The sequence below is a fragment of the Bidens hawaiensis genome, unplaced genomic scaffold (genome assembly GCF_021521415.1).
Source record: "Bidens hawaiensis isolate Kalapana, Puna unplaced genomic scaffold, B.hawaiensis_p1.1 tig00000536_1, whole genome shotgun sequence".
In the NCBI taxonomy this organism is placed as follows: domain Eukaryota; kingdom Viridiplantae; phylum Streptophyta; class Magnoliopsida; order Asterales; family Asteraceae; genus Bidens; species Bidens hawaiensis.
Genome location: NW_027491034.1, coordinates 5,573,009 through 5,597,449, shown reverse-complemented (window position 1 = coordinate 5,597,449; position 24,441 = coordinate 5,573,009). Strand labels below are relative to the sequence as shown.

Here is a 24,441-nt window from a genome sequence, read left to right as displayed (position 1 = left end):
AGCCATCAGATATACGGGATAGTATAAGGTGAGTGTGTGTTACTTATAATTTTACACGTGCCATACAAAGTTAGAGCCGGGATTCGATCCTGCGCACTTTCTAAAGGGTAAAGCTGCCAACCAACCAATCCCTATCGATATCTCTTTAATACAAAAATAAACCCTATATCCTTAAAAGGCAGTGCTCCAAACATAAATGGACATAAAATTAGGCTATCCTTAATCTTTTTTGTTATAATTATTTTATATATATATATATATATATGAATTATATAAATATATATTTATATTATATATTTTATTTATGACGTCATCCAGGTCAAACACCGGTCTGCCCTCCCGGGTCGGTCCGACCTTTGACCCGGTAAGGCGCCCGGGTCAATGTCTGGGCCGGTTCTGAAAACATTGGTTTTTCCACATACCATGCAGGCCATAAAACCTTTTCCAATATATGATATGAAATCATGTATGCAGGATGACATGAATATGATGAAACACCATTTACATTAACCAGAAAACTGGAACATATAGAAAGTGGAGTGTATCCAAAACAACACCATATGTATATCAACTCTAGGTCAAAATTGGGCCACCACTAGACTAGATACAGTAGACGGTTGTAAGAAAGATACACAAGGATGGACACCAATGAACAACACTGAAACCCCCATCAAGCTTACGAGTCAGTATTAGACTCCTCGCTTAGATACGTTATAGATTATATTTGCAGTTTGCACATGACGATTTGAAAGCTAACATGCCTATGTAACGAGACGTTAGTTTTTTCTGCTGCTTGAAATCTTGTCGTCTGATTCATTTTCAACTTGTTGACCTGATGGCTTCTTGGTCACCACAGCTGGACCCGTCTTAGATCCATGAACCTGCTAGATCACACACAAGTTGACTTTTAGGTTACACTTCATAGAATTCAATAACCGAACCAGAACCAAACTACAGTTTGTAAAAAGAGTGGGTCAAACACATCGGGTAACAAATTCAGGTCATACACAACCATTTAGTATGGTTGGTTCACCCACAAGACCACAAACACTTTTCTCAATTTAATTAACATTTCTTAATTGAAAACCAATGTATTAGTATTACAAAGGATAATTTATTATTACAAAAAAGTTCATCGCATAAAGGGTAACAATTTTGGTTCAAGTAACTTTTATTCTCCAAGAGAACGACAAAAAAATATTTCTTGTTTAGATGACCACAGAAAATTATATTTTCGCTAAATTTACTGAGTTTAAGAGTTACCGAAAAAAAATGTAATTAGACCAAAATTAGTTACACTGTATGCAAAAAAAAAACAACCCTTAAAAAAACAATATAGTTTTGTAAATAACAAGACTTACAAAATTCTATGCATCAAGAATAAGAACCGTGCCAGTTTCGACCTATTTGCTTTCTAGCCAATTTCTTTGACTTTACACGTTTTACCAGTTAAAGATAAAACATCCCAGATTAACTATATAATAAGCGAATGAATTGAAAATGTTACCTCTAGAAATAAATAGAGGTTTTATTGAATCTTACCTTTACATTTTATTTAAAAGGTAATGAAGTAGGCATGTTAGATGACTCTGAAGGCCTATGAAACAACAAATGTGCTACTGTTCGATCTATGGGGTTTGTATCAGTTTCCATATCCATAAGCCCAGTGTACCTAAAACACAGCATTAAAAATATTCAGATAAAATTTTCAGCAAAACTTAACACAGTCTTAACAGACTTGCAACAAATACGAGGGTATATATAAATAAAATTAAGTGAGAAAAAAGAAAATAATTGTGACAATTCGGCAAATTAACCAGGGCGTGACTTGTATATAATCTTTAACTCAACTACAACCTTAACTTCTTTGTAATTATATTAAGATTAGAAGGATAAAAAACATACTTGCTAGTCCCATCGGTCATCACGGGCCCACCAGTACCTCCACAATTTGCAGTGCTTTCATTTATGCCAACAAAGTCATGTCGTTGTTCTGCACTTCTAGCCAAACGATACAAACTATCCCTTATGCATAACTTAGTCCTCAAATCCAACTGAAAAGTACACATGTTAAAGGTACATACACCTTAAAAAGTTAGCAATACAATCAGAGAATATTATAACAAACTGTTTTGCATATTAATAATGAATATCATGAGTGGTTTATATCATAAAAGTGACGATGCAGAGTCATATTACCTGAAGCAAAACCTGTTGCAGCTGGCGAAAAGTGGTTGCTTCTAGTGAGATTTCATCCAACTCAGTACTGAGTGAAGAACCAGCTGGCACATCTGATGAATTTAACTCTGCTGAGGATCCTTTTTTAGCGCCTTCCATATCACCTTGAAATTTGATCTTGTTTTCAATCATATGTTCCAGGTTATTTCCTGAAGCCTGGAAAATCATACCTGATTGATTTTGATTTCCAGTATATAAAGGCAGACTAGAACTCTCCATTGAATGAACCTGGCTTGAACCTTTGATTTCAAATTTAATCCCTTTCATCATTGAGCCACCTATAGATTGCATGGTTGCATGATCATGACCTTGATGCAGATAACCGCTGCTTTGCATGAGATCAATAGACTCTGTCTGGTTCTGTTGTCTTGACTGCTCTTTCTGCAAATCAACATGCCAATAAACTCAGATTTAGAACTAAAGAAACATATATAATCATGATGTACATTGTGTCAATATGGTTCAATTGATGAAAGTGAACTTTCATCAAAACTTTCTCTCACAAAAGACAAATAAAAAAACCAACCTGATCTTTGTCTTTGATCTCAACCTTGCTTTCAGACACAAAACTAGATGTCTTATTATCTGATTCACGAGGTTCGTTACCCTGTGATACGTTTGTTAAAAAGTACTTGGCTCTGAACATGGAAGCTTAAGATCCATCTTCATTGTCTCTTCAAAGCCTCTAGTTGGATCTTCTGAAGTAAACCATACCAATTCATCGTCATTGCCCGTAACGTTCAGTCCAAATGACGAATCACAATTGCTGCACATATAAATAGGTGTTTTTTGTGATTAAAAAGAAGAATAACAGTACCTTAAAGTGAAAAATTGAGCATTCTTTAGTTTTCTGAGTGGAATTACCTTAACATCCTGTCCACGTCCTCAAAATATCCAACATCCGGCCAGTCATAATCATTGGAAAACAAGTTAAGATCATTGTAGGAGTTTCTATCAACTGCACCAGAAGAATCTTTAAGAATCCCCTCATCTGTGCATAACCCACTACCAGAGTTGATGTTGCTACTTTCAAAACAACGATTTGACAACTTAGTATCACCAGATTGTGCAGTAGGCATGTCTCGCTGAGTCAGCATCACCAGAAGCAGCAAAGACAATATCAAGCATATTAGACCATGTATCTTTTTCCATAATGTTTGTTTCTTTATTTAACGTCTTGGAACCTCTTTCTTCATTGCTTTGAATAGGTGTTTCATCAAGCCGAGGCTTCTTACATATGTCACTGTCACATTTATCTTCACTTCCTTTATTGTCTGTGGGATGCGGCACTATATGATCACCACTATGCTCAAAATCATCCCAGACAATATCATCAAGCTGTTACATCAGTTACTGAGTTTTAGTCTTTAATATAAACTATAAGCAAGTAGTAGGTCAGAAAAGAAGCACAATATGACAAAATGCTAGTTCCACATATGATAATAATACTTACTCAACTCACAGAACATGTTAGTTTCATAGCTGCTAGAATTACTTTACATGTGCAAATAAAATGTTTTAAAAACTGTTCCTGTGTGCCTTAAACTTCCCTACGAGTAGTAAGGCTTAAAGGCTAAACACATTACAACTAACTAATTAGAGAAACTAAAAGTATTCAACTACACAATCAAAGAGACGAGTGCAGACGAAGCTCGTACCTCATAAATCGACAAGTCTGACATTCCTTCAAATTATCCAGCACTGATATGGCGTCCCTCGAACAGATCTGCGGTCATACTTGTCGAAAGCAGCAGTAACAATTATAGTAAAGCGGATAGAACAAACAGCCTTCAACAATCCAGCTGACAATTAAAAAGTCATTCACTTAGAAACACAATCCAAATCCACAATTAGAAAAGTCAAACATCAAAACCCTAACAAAAGCTACAAAACAGTTAGCTTATTATTCATCTAATTCTTCTATAAGAGGTTAACAACACATCAGATTATATAACAACGAGAAATGAAATCAGAGCTCGTAAACAGATTTGAATGAATAATAATGAAATTGAACAAAGGACAGTTGAAATTAGATCTACCGGAAACGCGTAGGTGAATAGGCCGGAAGCGTAAACTGATTGATTGATTGATTGATAACCAGAAACCCTAGCAAACGCAAATCTCTCTCGTAGGTTCTAGAGAGAAAACAATAATAAAATAATAATAATATGAGTGGGGAAAATAAGGATGGCGTTGATTGTGTGACACGTGGCAAATGAGATCAAAAGAAGGGCGGAGAGAGAATCTAATCTAAATTGGTGGACGAGAGGGACGGACGGCTTACAATCCTGTGATTGTGCCACCTGGTTGCCACGTGGTCCCACCCCTTAGGTGCTGCTTCTGGTGGTTGCTACTGCTCTCCTCTCCTCTCCTCTCCTCTCCTCTCCTCTCCTCTCCTCACGTAGGGTCAAACTTTTCTGTTTTTACTTTCTTTTATTTTATTTATTGTTAAAAGAATTGTTTTGGATTTATTCACACACTTGGTTGGTTATTTGGGTTCTTAATTATATAGCTTCTTTTTTTTTTCTTTTTTTTTTTGAGAAATCTGCAATTTGCCTTCCTGGGTTATATTATCGCTGGATGGATTAAACACTGAAACGAAATTGCAAAGGTTCTGCCACTATGAAATTTGGGCTGGGCAGTCTGTGCCTTTGCCGCCAGTTGACCGTGAGTTGACTGAACAAAAAACGTTGAAATGACCATTTTACCCCTGGGCCTATAATTAATTCTAAAAATAAATATCAGGTATCGTGTAGAGGGTGGGGTTCGAACCCCGACCCCTGGTTTAACAACATACAATACCAACCATTTAAACTAAACTAACATAGTGATATATTTATACAATATGTAATATATATTCACTAATTGAACTGAACCAAAAATTGAACCGAAAGTTTTTTAGTAAATTTTCACCATTTTTTTAAACCTTTTTTTTAAAACCATTTTTTTGTAAAAAACTTTAACGAACTCTATTTTAGTAAACTTTTCGCCCGAAAACAACAACACGAATCGTTTTTTAGTAAACTTTCCGTCCGAAAACAACGAAAAGAGCCGTTTTTTATTGAAATTTTTGCCCGAAAATGACGAAACGGACCGTTTTTTAGTAATCTTTTGGCCCGAAAACAACGAAACGACTCGTTTTTATTTTTTGCTCAAAAACAATGAAACGGGTCGTTTTTTAGTAAACTTTTCGCCCGAAAACAACGAAACGGCTCGTTTTTTATTGTAATTTTCGCTGAAAACAACGAAACGGGTCGTTTTTTAGTAAACTTTCCGCCCGAAAACAACGAAACGGCTCGTTTTTTTATTGTAATTTTCGCTCAAAAACAACGAAACGGGTCGTTTTCTAGTAAACTTTACGCCCGAAAACGATGAATCGGGCCGTTTTTTAGTAAAACCCGAGCCCGAACACGCAATGAACACAAACATTCTTTTATATATATTACACAAACACAATACATAAACACATAAACACAAACACAATACATAAACACATATATCAAAACACAATACATAAACACATATATCAAAACACCCGAATTATAAACTTCGGGATTTAACATGTAACGTGTCGACCCCGAACACTACGGAAAGAGAAGTGGGTCAAGATTCCACCTTTTACAGAAGGCCAACCGGGCTTCACCGGCGAAAGTAACAACCAAACGAATGGAAATTCTCTGAATCCGAATCCGAATTCGGAGACTCAATCCAAGCGGGACTCTGAATAACCAATTGAACCTAATAACCAACACCAAAACCATTGTGAGATGAAGGTGAAGGTACGGCGGTGGTGGCGTCCGTGATGTTGTCGGACAGCGAAGGTGATGGCGTCGGCGTCGGATGGCGGCGTCGATCGGTGATGGCGGCATCGACGTCGGTGTCGGACGGCGTTAGTGTTGGTGATCGGTGTTTGTGTTTAAGGAGGTGGAGGTATGTATATATATAGAAAATGTGGAGAAAGTGTGGAGGAAATTAAGATGAGTAAGGAAAGAACGAAGGAGGGTGTTAGTGCATGGTTTTGCGTCTAGAGTCTTTGTATTTATCGTTAATGTTTATTTATCAATTAATGTAATATTTAATGTTTATATTTATCTAATTCGTTAAAGTTATGTCTAGTTCACTAGGGACGTTAGCGAACTAAGACTAGTTCGTTAAAGTTAAGTCTAGTTCGCTAGGGATGTTAGCGAACTAAGACATTATAATGTATTCCCTCCTGATTCGTTAGGGGATATTAACGAATCAGGGGGTGGTTCGTTAAGTTAAGTTATGTAACGAAGGGGAAGCTGGTTCGCTAGGGGATGTTAGCGAACCAGATCGCCTTCTATATATAGTGAACTACTGTTCACTTTAATGTAAGCTTTTCAATATAAGATTTTCAGAGTTCAGATCTCTCTCAAGCTTCACCTAATATTATACAAACACTATTGATAACTTAATGATAATATATATACAACACTGAATCTATGTTAATTATGAGCTAGATCCTTACTCGTATTAATCTTATATACAGATCTGAGATCTGTGTTTATTGTTATTGATTGTTGATACGGGAAGTCCAAACAGAGGGAGAAATGAGGGGTGGAGAAGGGGGAAAGAGTATGGAGAAAGGAGGAAGAAGATAATACCCGGTGGTCGGACTATCATTTTTCCCGACAAGCTGGTTTTTCCAAGCTTTTAAAAAAAATAACAACCAGAATGGCACAGACTGTGACCCGCCAAATTTCTATTTGTAAAAAGTCTAAAACACCCTCCATCTTAACGGTCATTAACGAAAATATTTAACGGAAGGGAACAGACTGCCCCGCCCAAATTTCACAGTGGCAGAACCTTTGCAATTTCGTTTTCAATGGTTAATCCATCCAGCGACGATATAACCCAGGGAGGCAAATTGAAGATTCCTCTTTTTTATAATCCAAAACACAATTTTCATTTTATAATACTTACAAACTCTATGCTACATCCTTTTTTTTTAATATACCTATATATAATAAACTAGTTTATATCACGTGTACCATAAAGATTGAAAAATTTATTTTTTAAACATATTAACAAATATATTATGTGGAATTTAAAAAAAAACAAACAAATAAATATATATATACATGTAACTTAAATATGACATGCAAAATGAAAAAAATATTTAAAAGTTTATTACAAACTTCTGAATACTTATTTGTATGCAACATTTGACGTTGCATTTGAAACACTGACATCATTATCTAGGATAACAACTGTAAGGTCGTTTTGGCCTACAACTCTTGGTACTACGATATTCAATTAAGCATTTGTAAAAGCTGGTTTTATAAATTAAGAAAAGATTGATTCCATATTTGAATGTGTAAACCTTTTACTTTGAAAATATATATCACATGGGAAGAGCCCGTGATTGTTTTACTTGTCTAATGAAAAGGAAAAATGTAACTAAAGCTAATGCACTCAAAATGTGAATGACTTGTAAAAGCAACTCTTGGTACTACGATATTCAATTAAGCATTTGTAAAAGCTGGTTTTATAAATTAAGAAAAGATGAATTCCATATTTGAATGTGTAAACCTTTTACTTTGAAAATATATATCACATGGGAAGAGCCCGTGATTGTTTTACTTGTCTAATGAAAAGAAAAAATGTAACTAAAGCCAATGCACTCAAAATGTGAATGACTTCACGTGTTTTTGGCTTTATAACATACTTGAAAGTTGGAAAGTAATTATTGCTTATTAAAACTCATATCAAGTACATACAATTCTATAAATTAAGGGTAATTGGTAATTCTCTATTTTAATGCAATAATTAACTCAATAATTGATCAGTTAAGTTTAAGTAAAACGAAATAATAAAAGTTACCATATTAAGATATAAAATATAATTATTAGTATCACATATCGTTCACATGTCAAAGTACCAAATTACTAATTAAGTTTAAATTAGCAGCGTTTATTAACTCTTTTATTAAATTTACATACAAAAAGTTCAAATAAATCAGGGTGAAGGGGGGGGGGGGGTGCACTTGTTGTTTTATACAAAAAATATCGATAAAGAATAAATGCAATGAAATAAACAGAATAAGTGAAAATTAACAAATCTAAACAAAGAATATCTTATTATATGTCTGGTTTTCTTCATTCCTACAATAACGCTACAATAGTAAATCTCTTAGTTTGATAGACTTTAAACTACAAAATAAAAAAGAACATTGGTGTTATCCATACACTCGTAAGCAGAGAACCATAGATATTATTATAATCTTATTAGTAATTCATACCAAAGTAATCAACCACCATTTAATTGCTTATGAATACCAGTCTGGTCATCTGTGTTTGCTATCACATTATCATTTTGAAAAATGAAGTCATGACATATCACTTTCATGACCTTGTTTGACTTGGGTTTCTACCAATTATAGGATTGCATCAACATTGTTGGCTCTTTTTTCAAGTTCATTAGTGTTTGATGAAAATGTTGAAAACTGTGTATTTGTCTCAATTGTTGACCATTATTTCAAATTTCAAAAAGTTAGAACCAAGTGAGTAATCAAGAGACTAAGCTCATGAAAGCGGTTGGAGTAGGCGGAGTTGTCACCACTCTCTTGCTTAAGTTCACAAAATTCGGATTCGAGTTTTTGGAGTTCGTTTTGGGTAAAATTTCTTCATCATGACTTCCTTGAGCTTGGTCCATGAGTAGGCCGTAGCTACTTCTGCTCCATTGGCGAACATTTCGCTATTCCACTAACTGCGAGCGGTTCCCTCGAACATGCTTGAGGCGTACATGATTTTCTTGGGTCCGGGGCATTCACAAAGATTAAAAACGCTTTCCATCTTTTCGAACCATTGCAACAAGGTAGTGGCACAGTTCTTTCCATGAAACTGAGATGGGTTGGCAACAATGAAATTTTTCAAGGCGAAAGGTGCAGGGTTAGGTGTGGTTTGATTAATGGTGGGTTGGGTGGCTTGAATTTGAGTTATTAGCCCAGGAATCACATCGGCGATTTCTTTAGCAACCATAGCGGCCATCCGACGACCGGAGTTAGTCTTGCGAGTGTACGAAGAAGAGGCATTCTAAAATAATAAAAGAGAAATGGCATAAGTTTGGGGTAATTGATATAAGTATGAGGGAAATGAGTAAATATGGGATTTTAATGATCGTGAGTCCTAGAGTTATGAGGATAAGGATGTTAAATTTTGTTTTCTTTTGTTAGTAAATCAAGTAAATAAATAAAATGTTAAATAGTTTAAATCTTTGAAGTTTGAAATAATGTGTTAGGATTTAAAAGCGTGAAAACTTTCATGAACCATCATGACTAGTTGTCCCAACATTAAATCTTAAAAATCGTGGTAAAGTGGGGAGTCGAACATGTGCACGAAATCAATGTGTTTTACACGTTTTGTCCCAAATATCGTAATAACATCAATAACAAGTAAACAATGAAGTAATCGGGATGCTAAAAACATTAGTCCACGTACCACTGTGGCTCTTATGCTTCCAACGAAAAATATAAGGAGGCAACCGGAACGCTTGCATTCGACAACTTGAAGTTGTTGACATGTATAATGTGACATTCGTCAATTTCGGGTCTTGTTTGTATTCGTTTAACATGTAAACAGAACCGTTTTGTATACCAAAACCTTGGATATAATCAAAATTATGGATTTTATGTTACAATATTGTTTTACACTTGTTGGGTCTTGAAAACATTCATTTCGGTCTTTAAAACGCGTTAAAATCACTTAAAACGAACTCCGGGGGTCAAAACTGTCAACTTTCAAAAGTTGGAAAGTCTGGTAATCAACCCCATCGCGCTACGCGATGGGGGATACCCATACTGGTCGCGTATCGCGATCTCCTGGTCTACAGCTGCATGTTTTTTGGTTAATTTTATGCAAACATGTGACCAAAACACCCCATTTTCATGCAAAACCCTTTATGCTTGACCCTTTCAACTTACCCTATATATACACCACCCTTTCCACCCATTAATCTCTACTACAACACCAAAAACTCTCTCAAATTCAAAGATCTAAAGGTTGTTTTATTAGTTTTCTTGAAGGTTTGACTTCCAAAGTCAAACTGAATTATTTCTTTCATTTTAATTAGCTTATGTAGTCTTATTAATACTTGTTTATGGTGGTAAAACATATATATAATACACACCCCTTTTTACCTTTGGTAGTTACTTCTCCGACTCCGGTTGGTTAAGTTTCGGACCTCGTAAGGCAAGACTTCATAGAGGACTTCATGTTCTTGATATATATACACTCACATAACTTGTTTGCACATATTATTTATATGCTTAACTTCTGCTCATTTTAGTTTGTTAGTCACATGTACATGTCTTGGGTATGTGGAGACCATCTATGAACTCATTGTGAGATGGAAACCGAGCCAAACCGAACTTTTGTTTAAAAGACTATTTGTTGACTTTTTAGTTGTAGAACTTAAAATTTTCATTTGTACATTATTATACAAGATCTATGATATATGGGTTTGTGGAATCTATTTATGAACTTGTTGTGATATGGAAACCAAACCGACCCGATTTTTACTCGCTTAAGACACACACGTGTGTTTTTAGCTATCAAGACTTGTATATTTCTTTAAAAATAGTTTACAAACTGATTTAATTATTTTCTTAAGTACTTAAAAATGTTGGATCCGACTTGATCTTATAAAAAAGTTTGGACTGACAAAACCGAACACTCGCTTAACGTACCTTGTTAGTTCTAAAACAATAGATCTACATACTTGGTTAAGTATTATTACATTTTAATGAGTTATATCATAACAATTAATATTTTGAAAAGTTGACTTTGGGTTTGACCAATTGTCAAGACCCGAACCAACAACCCGAACACTCGTTAAAGACCCGTTTTAGTATCTTTGTCCCAAAGTAATTTGCATTCTTGCATTTTACCCACCTTCTTACTTAACATAGGTTAAGTAAATAAAAAGGTTAGATACTTTAACCCGGTTTCGAGCAAACTTACATTTTTAAGGGTTATTATTATAAGTTCTTAAATAGTTACTTTTAAACCTTGAACTTTAAATGTTTACGATTTGCAACAATTATTTTATTTAAAGATCTTCAAGACAACCTTTCTAAATCCAAGACTTTCTTTTATTTAGGCTTCATACGTTAAACCCATCGTTCCGGCAAATCTCCAAATTATCAACTTTTCAAGTTTATTACTTGAATGTGAGTACATTCATCCCTCGTTTTCTATCTTTTATTTTGGGGGTGACATTTCGTACTTATTCAAATTAAATACTTTATATTCGAGTCTTAAACCACAAACGATATTGTATACTTTACTTAAATAAATGCTCGATTTGGTGTTCTATGCTTACATGATTATATGCTTATGTGTTTACCGCTTTTGGAGGGTTGAATCATAAATCCGTGAACTATATGGTATTCTCTTATAGCACGGTGCGGTTAATGTATTCTTATTAACGACCTCATGAAATCCGAATCTATTTGGTATTCTCTTATAGACGGTGTCGCTAATGTATTCTTATTAGCGACCTCATATTATCCAAATTATTGCTATTTATTTGTTGTTTTGTATACAAGATTGTGGCTTTTCTTATTACATACATATTGTTCAAAACTATGAATTGCTCACCAACCTTTGTGTTGATAAACTTTATTTTATGAAATGTTACAGGTTTACATCTTGGTTGATTATGGAGCTTGTAGAGAAAACGTCACAAATACCTCTAGGATATTAGCAAAAATGAACAATATTTGATTTGCTATATTTTGTTATGACTTGTTATGAATGTTGTTATGTGACATTTTTGATGTTGTGAAATGAAACGAGTTTATTAAATATTGTCGCTTTAAATAGTGTCATGTGCTTATGGGCAATCGTCACACCTTGGCATGTTCCGTCGCCTTTAGTCGGGGTGTGACATATAACACGGTTTGTTGGCCTAGAAGACGAACACTACAATTCAACCATCCTAGGTAAGTAAATCACCTTCGATTCTTGGAATCTTTTTGTCAAATGATCGTTTCATAGTGTTTCGCCCCCTAATGTGGCTACAAACCCGTTATAGAGTCAAGCTTTAAGGAGATTATAAATAATGGGATCCAAATTAAGTTTGTGATCCATAAAAAAACATCATAAAAATCTACTATGTGTATATTTTTGGGATTAAATGAATTAAATAAGTAAATAAATATATAAGTGTAATGAACAATCAAATAGGGTAAGATGTATAAGCAACACGTATAAGGACCCTAAAGCAAAACCATACTAGGCCGTTACATCTAACCGCCTATCCTATAGTCTTGGCTCTGATACCAATCTGTCACACCCTGACCAAAGGCGGCGGAACATGCCAGGGTGCAACAGATTGCCCATGAACACAAGACACTAGTAAAGTGACAATATTTAAACAACTCATTAATTTCATTCAATCACCTAAAGTACACATCTTGTTCATACAAATAACACCAAATATATGAATTTAATTGTTCATTATTCTAATAACCTAAACGGTCTCAAATAAGATAACATCTTGAAACTCCAATCAACCAATAATTAAACCTGTAACAATGCATAAAATATTATTTGTCAACATGAATGTTGGTGAGTAATTTCATAGTTTTGAGTATATATAATATGAGGCGAAATCCACAAACGTATGAGACTATAAATAAAAGCAACAATTGCGGTATATAAATCATAAGTAAATGAGGACTCTTTCTAATCGGTAACAACCGACATACTCGGATAATGATGCCTTATTTTACTAGCACAAGGCTAAAGTAGTTAAGGGTGCGTATGATCATAATTATTGAGGCTCCACAACAATATAAAAATAAACACTCGTGCACGTAAAGCATATGAAACATATAACACACAATAGAGAAAGTATTCTAAGTATCATACACCATAGAGCTTGTGGTTTGAGGATAGAGTGTTGAAGAATAGTTTGCGATAAAACGGGGAAGGGTAAGTTCAACAGGCAAGACCTAGAATAAAAAGGGTCTCGAGTTAGTAAATGGTTTTAAAGCTTTAAAGTAAAATAACTTGACAAGTAAAATAAATAATTAAAGTTTGAGAGTTAAAGTGTAAATACATAAGAATTAAAGTAATGGTTTTAGAAAAGTAAGTTTACTCGAAATAGGGTTTGGTATTCTATTCATTAGTTTTACTTAAATTTTGTTAAGTAAATATTTGGGTAAGGTTTCAATATTGTAAGATCCTTTGTTAAATAGATACCAAAACGAGATTTTACGAGTGTTCGGATTTTTCGGTTTGAGTCTTGATAATTGGTCAAGCTCGAAGCCAAGATTCCAAAGTAACAAATGTTATGAGATAACTCAATGAATCAAAAGAAATTTAACCAAGTGTGTAGTTCTATTAAGGAGAACCTCGACGTCCGTTAAGAGAGTGATTGGTTTTGTCGGTCCAAACTTGTTATGAGATCAAGTTGGATCCGACATGCCAAGTATTTTGAGAAAATAATTAAAAATAGTTTATAATATAGTTTTAGAGAAAAATACGAGATTCGCTAGCCCAAAACACAACTGGTGTGTTGATGCTAGATTGTCGCTATATAGTAAAAAAACAATTAAAATAAGTTCCTAATCACCTAAGCAAGCTAGGGTTAGTAGGTTGTTAAACCAAGAGGAGTATGTGGTCAGTGTAACGTGCAACCAATTTATAATATTATGAAGTAATAAAGTGTAGTGCTGATCACACAAGCAAATAGTTTGGTTTTTAGATGATTAAGCAATTTAACAAATTCAAGAAATTAACAAAAGCAAATCACACCCGAGGTTCAAGAATGCAAACAAACAGTAATCTCATGCAACCTAACAGATTAACTATTACTGATTAACACAAACTGATTAACGAGCTAAACCTTAGGCATCAACAGTCGCTAACACATGACACTGGTTATCAAACAGTCCCTGCCATTGTGACTCAACTAAGGGCAATTGCATACTTCTTTGTAGTCAACTAATCAAAACAATCCTATGGGCAATTATTATAGCAACTGACAAACTAATCGTTCTGATCAACGTAAACCTAAATCGACTAAATGCACAGCAATACTAAACATCAATACTCATAGATTAATCATCAACAGTTACAAAGTATGTGTTCTTAATACATGAGAAAACTAAAAGTAATACAAACTTTACATCCCGGATATAATTCGAGAAGACTAGCTGAGCATCGTCATCGATAGATCTTAAATTATGATGAGGAAGGCCTTTAGGATTGATCAATAGATGATTGGTAGCACTGAAATTCACCCAAAATCGCCTAAAAGCTGCTGGAAGTCATAATCACTGATTAGGGTTCGTAAAATAGAAGATATAGGTCTAAACCAGATTTTTCCCGTTTTTTTATGTCCATCGCTATACGCGATGGCTATATGCCCATCTCATCGCATATCGCGACCTAAGAAAACCTCATATTTGGATTCCTCTCATTGAGAAACCTAAAATTCATATATGGGTCCCGTAACTCATATACTAGCCTAGGATATGCTCGTTTTACTTCTTGGTCGCGCTTTGTCAACCCATCTTGTTCAGTTTTAGCATCGGCCTATGATTTCTCATCCATACTCTTCCCGAACCCTTCTAACACTTCCTAAGACTTCAAATCATGCTCCGGTCTTCCCGAGATATCATTCCATGCTCGTACATGTCTCCCATTTAACATCTAAATCGATCAATGACCTGAAATACAAAAGCACGTATGAAGTACCAAAGTTCTAACAGTACACTCAATAAAACTAGATAATTAATGCATTAATATATATACAAAATACCCGACCATCATGTGTCTTAAGCGAGTGAATTTGGTTTAGTTCGGTCTTGGTTCGGTCCTTGACTCGGAATAAGACCGAGGATGGTTACCACATACCCAATACCATAGAACTTATTAAAATGAACTTAAAATTTATAATATACAAATCTTACATGCAACATATTATTAAACCATGTTAAATATAAAGCATCTAAACGAGAGTTCTGTCTTGGTTCGGTCCTTGACTCAGTCAAAGACCGACGATGGTTACCACATACCCAATACCATAGAACTCATTAGAACAAACTTAGAAATGATAATACTCAAGTCTTACATACAATATGTTAACAATAAAGTATTTAAACAAAAGTTCGGTTTTGGTTCGACTCTTGACTCGGGATGAAACCGAGAATGGTGGTCACATACCCAATACTATAGAACTCATTAAAATGATTTGGAAACTAAAGTAATTAGAAACTAAACAACATTAGTAAGCTTGCATAAATTAATGAATAAATTAAAGCATAAATTAAAGTGTTTAACAAGGACTATAATAGTCCTCCATGAAGCCTTGCCTAGCAATACACCTAAACCGACATGGCCGGAGAAAGGAAAGTCAAGGAAACAAAGGGAATATGTTTTAGACAAGTTATAATAACAAGCTTTAATTAACAAGAATTAGTTAGAAATAAAGATTAGTATTAGTTTGACCTTGAAGAGTCAAACTATCAAGAACTTGAAGAATGGAATATGTGGATCTTAGATTGAGAGAGTTTGGAGAAGAAAGAGCAAACCAAAATGGGTGCATGGGACTTGGTTTTATAGTGGAAAAAGTATACTTTACTCATATGGGGTATACTTGCATTTCATTGGTTAAAAATGGTAAAACAATGCACAAAGCAATAAGAGGTATTTGACACAATTAGTCCTTTAAGTTTGTTTTAAGTCGTTTTAGCCATAAAGAGGTATTTTAACGTACCGAAAAGTATGTTTTCTTTATTCGACATTCGTGTAACATAAACGAACATAAAACCCAACATTTTATTAAACGAAGGATCCGAAAGACCGAAATGGGTCGGGTTTCCAATACAAAAACAAATACAAGTTAAACCGAAAATGACAAATGTCATAAAAATGTAAAGCCCCGTTCCCAGTGCCTCACTTTAACGTTGGATTTACTCATAAACACAGTTCTTACAAATCAGAGTTTACATAAAAATTTTCGCGGAAACGTTAACTTTAACTATTCGTTACAAACATCCAATCTTTTCTTTTAAAACAATAACATAAATCACCATATCATTTCTTCCATCTACAGATGCCAGCCGTTCAATCCATGCCATGTGCCATCCTCATGCTAGCTCTTTATATTTGTATTTACCTGCATGCATACTAAAAGTCAGCTACACTGAGTGAGTTCTAGTTAATCAGGCAACGTACAATACATAAACATATCATACATACTTACGTATCCGAAAATGCATAATCATCCTTAACCAGTTACCCTTCTGCCCTACTTACATACTTACTACTACATACCTCAATCCACCGAGAGTATGTTCATAGTCCGCCGTCTATACCTATACTCAAGGTCGTGAACACGTAAAAGGTCCGCAGTCCTTACCTATGTTCACCATTTATAGTACGTGCAAGGTCCGCAGTCCTTCCATATACCATCCTACATTAACAACACGTACAAGGTCCACAGTCCTTCCCTATGTTGCAACCTAATTCATAGCACGTACGAGGTCCACAGTCCTCCCATATGCTACCACAATGCAATTACAACACGTATAAGGTCCGCAGTCCTTTCCTATGCTGGCTCCTATCTGAAGTACGTATAAGGTTCACAGTCCTTAACTAGGTTCTCATCTATCATCTATAACACGTATAAGGCCCACAGTCCTTAACTACGCCATCACATGCCAAGTCTATGTCCAACGAAAGATAGAGGGATTTGCCATCCTAACTTACTACGTCGAACGTAGAACTCACATACCATTCCTGTACCTGCATACACTTACTTCGCATATACAATAAATACATCTTAACATAAGAACACTCTAGGCGTTCATCACATCATTCATTTAACAATCATACTCCTTGTCAGTACGTGCAATATCCGAAGATCATTCACACCCCGACAAGTATTCATTCATAACGATTATACATCATCCATATATATCATTCATATCTTTATTTACAACCTGATAGTACGCGCAATATCCAAAGATCATTCGCGTACCGACAAGCAACCATTCTTACCTTTCACATATATCACATATGGCATACACTTATCACTTAGGATAACTGTATTAACAATTTACATCGAGTATGTACACAGCCCCGAAAACATAACAAGGAAACGGGGCTAGAAACTCACCTGGATCCCGTGGCGTTCGCCGTTAATCGTAATCCCTTTCTTTAACTGAGCCCGGCTAACTGTTAAATATGTATCTGTTAATTAACTGTATAACTATTTAAGTTGGTATTCTAATTAACCAACATCTTCCCTAAGTTGGGCTTGATTGTCTAATTGTACTTATGGGCCAATTAGTTAGATTAGGTCTACTGTCCATCGTATCTTCTGGGCCCAACTGGTCAGGCCCGAGGTTAACAGGTAACTATGTGAAACCCTGTTTTGACCGAGAACCTTGGTGATTGACCGAAAACCTCCTGGAGACCAAGGACCCCAGTCACCGAGAACCCAGGTCACCGAGAAATCTCGTTGACCGAGAACTCTCGTTGACCGAGAACCTGTTTTGGCCGAAATCTTGGGTTAACCGAGTTCTCGCGTTGACCGAGAACCCATATGGAGGCTCGGGTCACCGAGAACCTTTGTCTGATGTTTTCAGCTCAGATTTTCTAGCCTTTGATCCGGTCTCGGCTCAAACACCAGTCAATCAGTCCAAAAATCACACTTTTAACTTCCTAATTCCCCGTTTCTTTAACCGTTATACATCCGTTAACGTTTCATTATCAAGACCTAGTCCGTTTCTAGCATAAAGCTTGAACCTTTACCCGTAATCGTTCCTTAAGCTAGATCTAGGGTTTCCCTAATGAACCGTATCTTACCATGAGTCAATTACGTCCATTTTAAGCATCAAGTTTGCTACCTTATCAATTAACTAGACCCGATCCATTCTATGATTAAATTTCATGATCATTCATTCATTAAAACTTAAGCTTTAAGATCAAGCACATACCTTTACATGCTCTTAGGTTATGGTTTAGCTTGCGTTGCAATATGAATCTTGTATCTTACTCGAGCCTTGAAGATTTATCAAGAATCTTTACATGATAAATCTCGGATCTTGTTTTCTCTCTCGCGGCCGCAAGCAAGAGGGCGTGTGTGTGTTTAAGGTGTGTAGGCAAATAAGATGGATGGAAATGGAAAAATTTAGGGTTTAAGAGGGTATATATAGTCCCTTAAGCCCATGGACCTAAGGTCCATCTTTCCTTTTTAGTCCATCATTAATCCCACCTACTTAGCCTACTATATTTCCTTATTTACTATTTTATTATTCACTTATCAACTCAAGTAAACTTTCCCATCAAAATAAATAATATTTTAAATGTTATTATTCGAAATTTTGGGATGTTACAAAAAAACTAGCTAATGATTTTAATTTTTTTACAATGAAAACAACTCATGTTAACGAAAACCCAAATTGGTAGTTTTTGAAAAAATATTCGTTTAATAAATAATGACCCCTTTTGAGCTGACCAAAACTGATACTTTTTAGAAAGTTATAATCCGACCCAAATTCAAAAAAGAATTTTCTTAAAAAATGACCATTTAACCGTAGTCAAAACCCAAATTGACACTTTTACAAAAAAAAAATTAAATTAAATTAATAAAGAATTGACTCGTTTTAAGCGACCTAAATTGAGTAGTTAACACGAAATATAGCCTTACCTACCATACATTATAGTAAACAAACATAAATAACAAAAAGTGCCTTGTATTTTGGGTGTGATATCTTAGATGCCATGGATTTTGGGTTTGGTGTTGGTGTAGGCAGATGTAGGGCTTTGGTGTTGTAGTGATGACATGAGTATTAGTTGACAGCAAACTCCCGTATAATTAGCACTTTCAATTAAGACTTTGGCCGACTTTAGGCCCCATTGACTCGTATAACCTTTAGTTCCTTTTTACCCTGATTCGGATCACAACCATTTAGAGTGTTGGTTACCTCACATTCGAAGAAAACATCAACAACTTCAGTTTAGCAATAGCACACTGACAAATGATTCCAAAACCTGTAGTTAGGAAACAAAAAGAAAGTGTTTTTGTTATAATAATATTAGGATGTTAGTTGTGTGTATAAATTGACACTTACAACGGTGGAGCAACATAAATTATCACATAAATATACAAAAACCAAGCCACAAAAAATTTCTAAGCATAAAACATAACATGAAAGAATTATAATAAGGAAGAAAAACCTAAAAAACAACCTACACGAATACAAGCATACAACCAAATGCCAAATATATCTTACACACCAATGTGCGAAAACATAAATCATAGGCAACCTACAATACTCAAACGACAAACACCTTAATCATAATACACCAAACTAACCTACACTCAAAGCAAAAGCAAACCAACACATGCTATATAACAAACCAAACAAAAGAAGCTGAAATTGAAACCTAAACATAAAACATCACAAGAATTAAAATTAAACAAAATATCACAAATAATAAAAGGCCTCTTTTAAGATAAACACTAAGCAACTAAAATAAAACTAAAACCCTAAAAACATAACTTGGTTACCTAACCCAAACAACAACAAATAACGAGCACAATAAATCCACTCGACTAAAAATAACCACATGACATGCAATTAAAATCCTAAAAACTTCAAGTAATTACCTGGCGTAAACATCACACTTCCGATTCAACGATTCACTAAACCAACCATGAAATAAACAAAAAAAATAAGTCACAAATGAATGCTATGAAACCTAATTACTATTAACAGAAATGAAATAGAATAAAAAAATTTGGTACACATTTACTGCGATGCCACGAATTCGGTTATATTATGTGCACGCTTCCTGTTATTATTAGACATTGATGTCTGTGACATTCGTCAATTTCGGGTCGCGTTTGTGTTCGTTTTTGTAACCATTTATCTTGTAAACCGACTTGTTTTGTAAACCAAAACTTATGATATAATCAAAATGATGGTTTTTATGTTACAATATTGTTTACACTTGTTGGGTCTTGAAAACATCCTTTTCGGGCCTTAAAGCGCGTTAAAATCACTTAAAACGAACTTCGGGGGCCAAAACTGTCATTTTTTTGAAAGTTGTATAATATCACCAGCCACCCCATCGCGCCACGCTATGGGGGGAGGACACCATGTTCGCGTAGTGCGACGGGCTACATACCAGAATGTCTCCTTTATCTCCTTGTTTGGTTTATTGTCCATTAAATTCGAATTTTGACCACCAAATCACTTGTTTAACCCCTCTAAGCTCATCCTATAAATACAAGGCACTCTCCACATAAATCTCTGCTCATAAACTCTTCCCTTACTCAAATTCAAAGACTTTACAAGGTTATTTTCATGTTTATGTCGGGTTTGACTTTCAAAGTCAAATCGTTGAAGTTTTTTATTTTTGTTTGCTTAACTTAGTCTAAATCTATACTTGAATCATATGGCACAACATATATATAATACACCCCTTGTTACCTTTGGTAGTTACTTATCCGGCCCCGGTTGGTTAAGTTTTAGGCCTCGTAAGGCAAGGCTACATGGAGGACTTTCGTGGTCTTTGTTATATACATTCCGCATATAACTATCTAACCATCTAACTTTATTATTTCTTACTAACCATGCTAACGTATACTTATCTTCCTTATCTATCAAGTTCCATGGTTATGGGTTTGAAGAGACTAGCCTCGGTTTAACCGTAAATAGCTCCAAACCGTATACCGAACTTTGTTTACTAGCTTTGTTAAATAATTGTTTAAACATGCTTTATGTTGGATTTAAGTTTCTAAAATAATTATTTTAAGTTATATGGTTATGGGTTTGTAGATTCTAACCTCGGTCTTAACCCGAAACTAGATCCAAACCGAAAACCAAACTTTCGTTTAAAGACTTTATTGTTAACTTTTTGGTTGTAAAACTTAAGTTTCATCATTTATAAGTTATTATACAAGTCCTTTGATATTTGGGCATGTGGAAACCATCTATGAACTTATTGTGAGATGGAAACCGAACCAAACGGAACTAAACCGATTTTCACTCGCTTAAGACACACAAGTGTGTTTTTAGCTATCAAGACTTGTATATTTATTTAAAAATACTTTACAAACTGATTTTAAATATTTTATTAAAGTACTTGGAATGTTGAATCCAACTTGATCTTATAACAAAATTGGACCGAAAAAATCAAACACTCGCTTAACGTACGTTGTTAGTTCTAAAATGTAACACCCCGCAACCGCAGCGGAAACGTAAACGGGGTGCGACAGACTCGTCTGATATCAACCACATTGTTTATAAAGAAAACTGAATACATTAATATACTTCAAAATTACATTATCTCCTCTTTCATTACCGTCTAGGTGATACACACATCATACAATACGATTTATAATTCTATCTGTTATAATGTATCCTGACATCCCGCACACAAATCTTACACACATCAAGCACTTAGCACGTAAGCAATCACTTCATCTAAATCGTACCTGAAAAGCATGTGAGAAAACGGGTCAACTACGAATAGTTGGTGAGTTTCACAATTTTAGTAAACCATGATATATCAATATCAAAATATAATATTATCGATGTAATTATGCTGAGCCCACAAGTGAAACCTCTGTTAACCCAGAACACTTCCAATAACCTCTGGGGACACTGTTAACCCAGAACACTTCTAGAGACCTCTGGGGACACTGTTAACCCAGAACACTTCCAATAACCTATGGGGACACTGTTAACCCAGAACACTGTTGCGGGACCTTACAATATTAACAACTCAGACAATTACCATCTTAGTACGTTTCCGTACGATTCCCGTACAATAAACAATATATATAAATCCACGCAAATCCATGCGTTCAGTAAAATCCACGCAAATCCATGCGTTTAGTATGTACTTAAATATTTCAGTAGTAACATGCTTCTGCCCCGGGAAAACATTTGAAACAATTCAGAAAAAGGGGCTCGTGAAACTCACCTTAGCACATGCAAGCAGGTAACAACAGTCATTATCAATTAACACGTCCAATCTGTAATATGATCCCTACGATCGTTATTATACACTCATTATTAATATAACTTTAATCGTATCAACCGGTACATCTGGGGACACTGTTAACCCAGTCCTGTACTCATTCCGGGGGCAATATTACCCCAGAAACACTTTTCCGGACTCAGATTGTGATATCGTTTAGAGTTCCATGGTCACAATTGCTATTAGTCGTTTTTCTCGTTTTGCGTGCCTAGCACGATTATCCGTTTTTATGTTTCAAAAATGAGTTTGGTCACACACGACCCGAAAATAGTGGTTGTTTGATAATTTAATTTAAAATGTGAAATTATAGCTCGGTTTAGACGTCCCGATTGGCCGCGGGACCCGTTTCCGTCTTTGGCGTACCGGAAACTGTTAAAATAGGTTAAAATTATTCAAATCATCCGAATTATTTTCGGATGATTCATTTTTACTTGTTTAACTCAATTATATGAAAATAGTTCATTTTTAGGGTTTTTATACACCAGTCAGCTCGCTTAAGCGAACTTCACCGGTTTACGCGTTTTAACTTTAAAAGTTTGATAATTAGCACAAATAATTATTCGTTTAATCTCGGATCTTGAAATTTTGCACAAATCACTTCTTGACAGTGGGGAATTTTATAAAAATATTTCCAGAATTAATTTCTATATTTAAAATTTATTTATCTATTTTTAAACACCATTTAAACACTAAATATGTCGTAAATACCAAACGACCTTAGAAAAATCCCAAATTTTTCCTGGATGTCCCCTGCCATCCACATAGTCCCCTGTAATATTTCCAGAACCAAAATCTTCTTTTACATGCCATTTTAACTAAAACCGAGCTAGAATCCCTGGAACTCGTTTAACCGAAAAGCCTACTTAGACTTCTCCAACTGACCTCAAATTTTGTGTGTGACTTATACATGATATAAAAAGCTTATCTGCAATTTTCCAGAATTTTTCATGATATTTAACTATTTTTCACCATTTTTGGCCAAAACCGAGCATTAAATTCACCAAATATTCATCCTTTATCCAAAAATTACCAAAAGTTCACAGAACTCTTATTTTCATGTGTAGAACATCCCTGTAAAATTTCATGACCTAACTCTAAACGACCAATTATCTGTCCAAAAACACATACACCGACATAAACCGAATGTACCTTTCGTTTTCCGCCACTACAAGCTACAAACTCGTCTTTTCGCCTTATCTACCACTAAACACAGAGCCTACAAACAACATACCACAATACCAAGCAAGTTACACTCACGATAAAGCCATTTCTTTCATGGTTTCGGTTATGATTCAAAAACAAAGATTTAAACCGTAAAAATTCGTTTTTGGTTCGTTTAACTCCTTTCTTGGACCAAGATCCCTTGTATAACCCGTATACATCACTTGATCATGCAAGAATCGGTTTTCATCTTTGAAACCTCATTTTCTTGCAAATAAACTCAAGAAACGAAGATGGAAACGTAAATAACTCGACTTTTTACCTCGGTTTTCTTGCTAAAATCTCTGTTTTTAGTTGATATTGTGGAGAGGAGATGAAGATTGATGAATGTTTGTTGAGAAAAAAGAAAATGATAAGAGTAAAGGAACCCTTGGTTCCGATCGGTACTAAAGGAAGGTGGGGTGGGACCCACAAGTTCATTTTTGGCCACTCATTTGGATATCCGTAATCCGGATAATGTTTTGGATAATCTGGTTCAGTTCGTTTCTCGGTTAAACGTTTAATTCGGCTTAAAACGAGGCCAAAACGGTTGTTTTTCGGCTAAAAAATGAAATTTATATAAAACCGATTTAAAAACTTTAAAAACTTAAACCATGACATTTATTAACTCAAAACATCATATTATTAATTATCGCGCATCTTTTTCGGCTTGATCGATTGTCTCTTGCTCGGTTTGGTATTAAAGGTTTCGTTTAATGTACCGTCGTACCATTAAATCGAAATTCTTTTTCTGTGCCGTACTTTACTTATCCCGAAGCATTAATGCTTCGTAAAATCACTAAATATCATATATTTCGTCTATAATTGAACCCTCGATTCGTTCGGGTTTCAATAACTATCAATCGATTAATCGCATATTCAATACGATGAATTATTTATTCACGCACAATCAATACAGTGAACCCTGTATTCTCGTATAGTTACTATGGTAACTCATGTACCCGACATT

General features: G+C 35.0%; 1 pseudogene across 1 annotated transcript; it reads right to left on the bottom strand.

Annotated features, from left to right (window-relative positions):
• Positions 1–415: 415 nt before the first annotated feature.
• Positions 416–3,997, bottom strand: LOC143635949 (protein LNK1-like; annotated as a pseudogene). Its single transcript, XR_013154158.1, has 7 exons — positions 3,897–3,997; positions 3,103–3,576; positions 2,765–3,004; positions 2,200–2,619; positions 1,906–2,054; positions 1,543–1,672; positions 416–881 (listed from the first exon to the last, which is right to left on the bottom strand). The product of XR_013154158.1 is annotated as a protein LNK1-like (transcript).
• Positions 3,998–24,441: the final 20,444 nt, after the last annotated feature.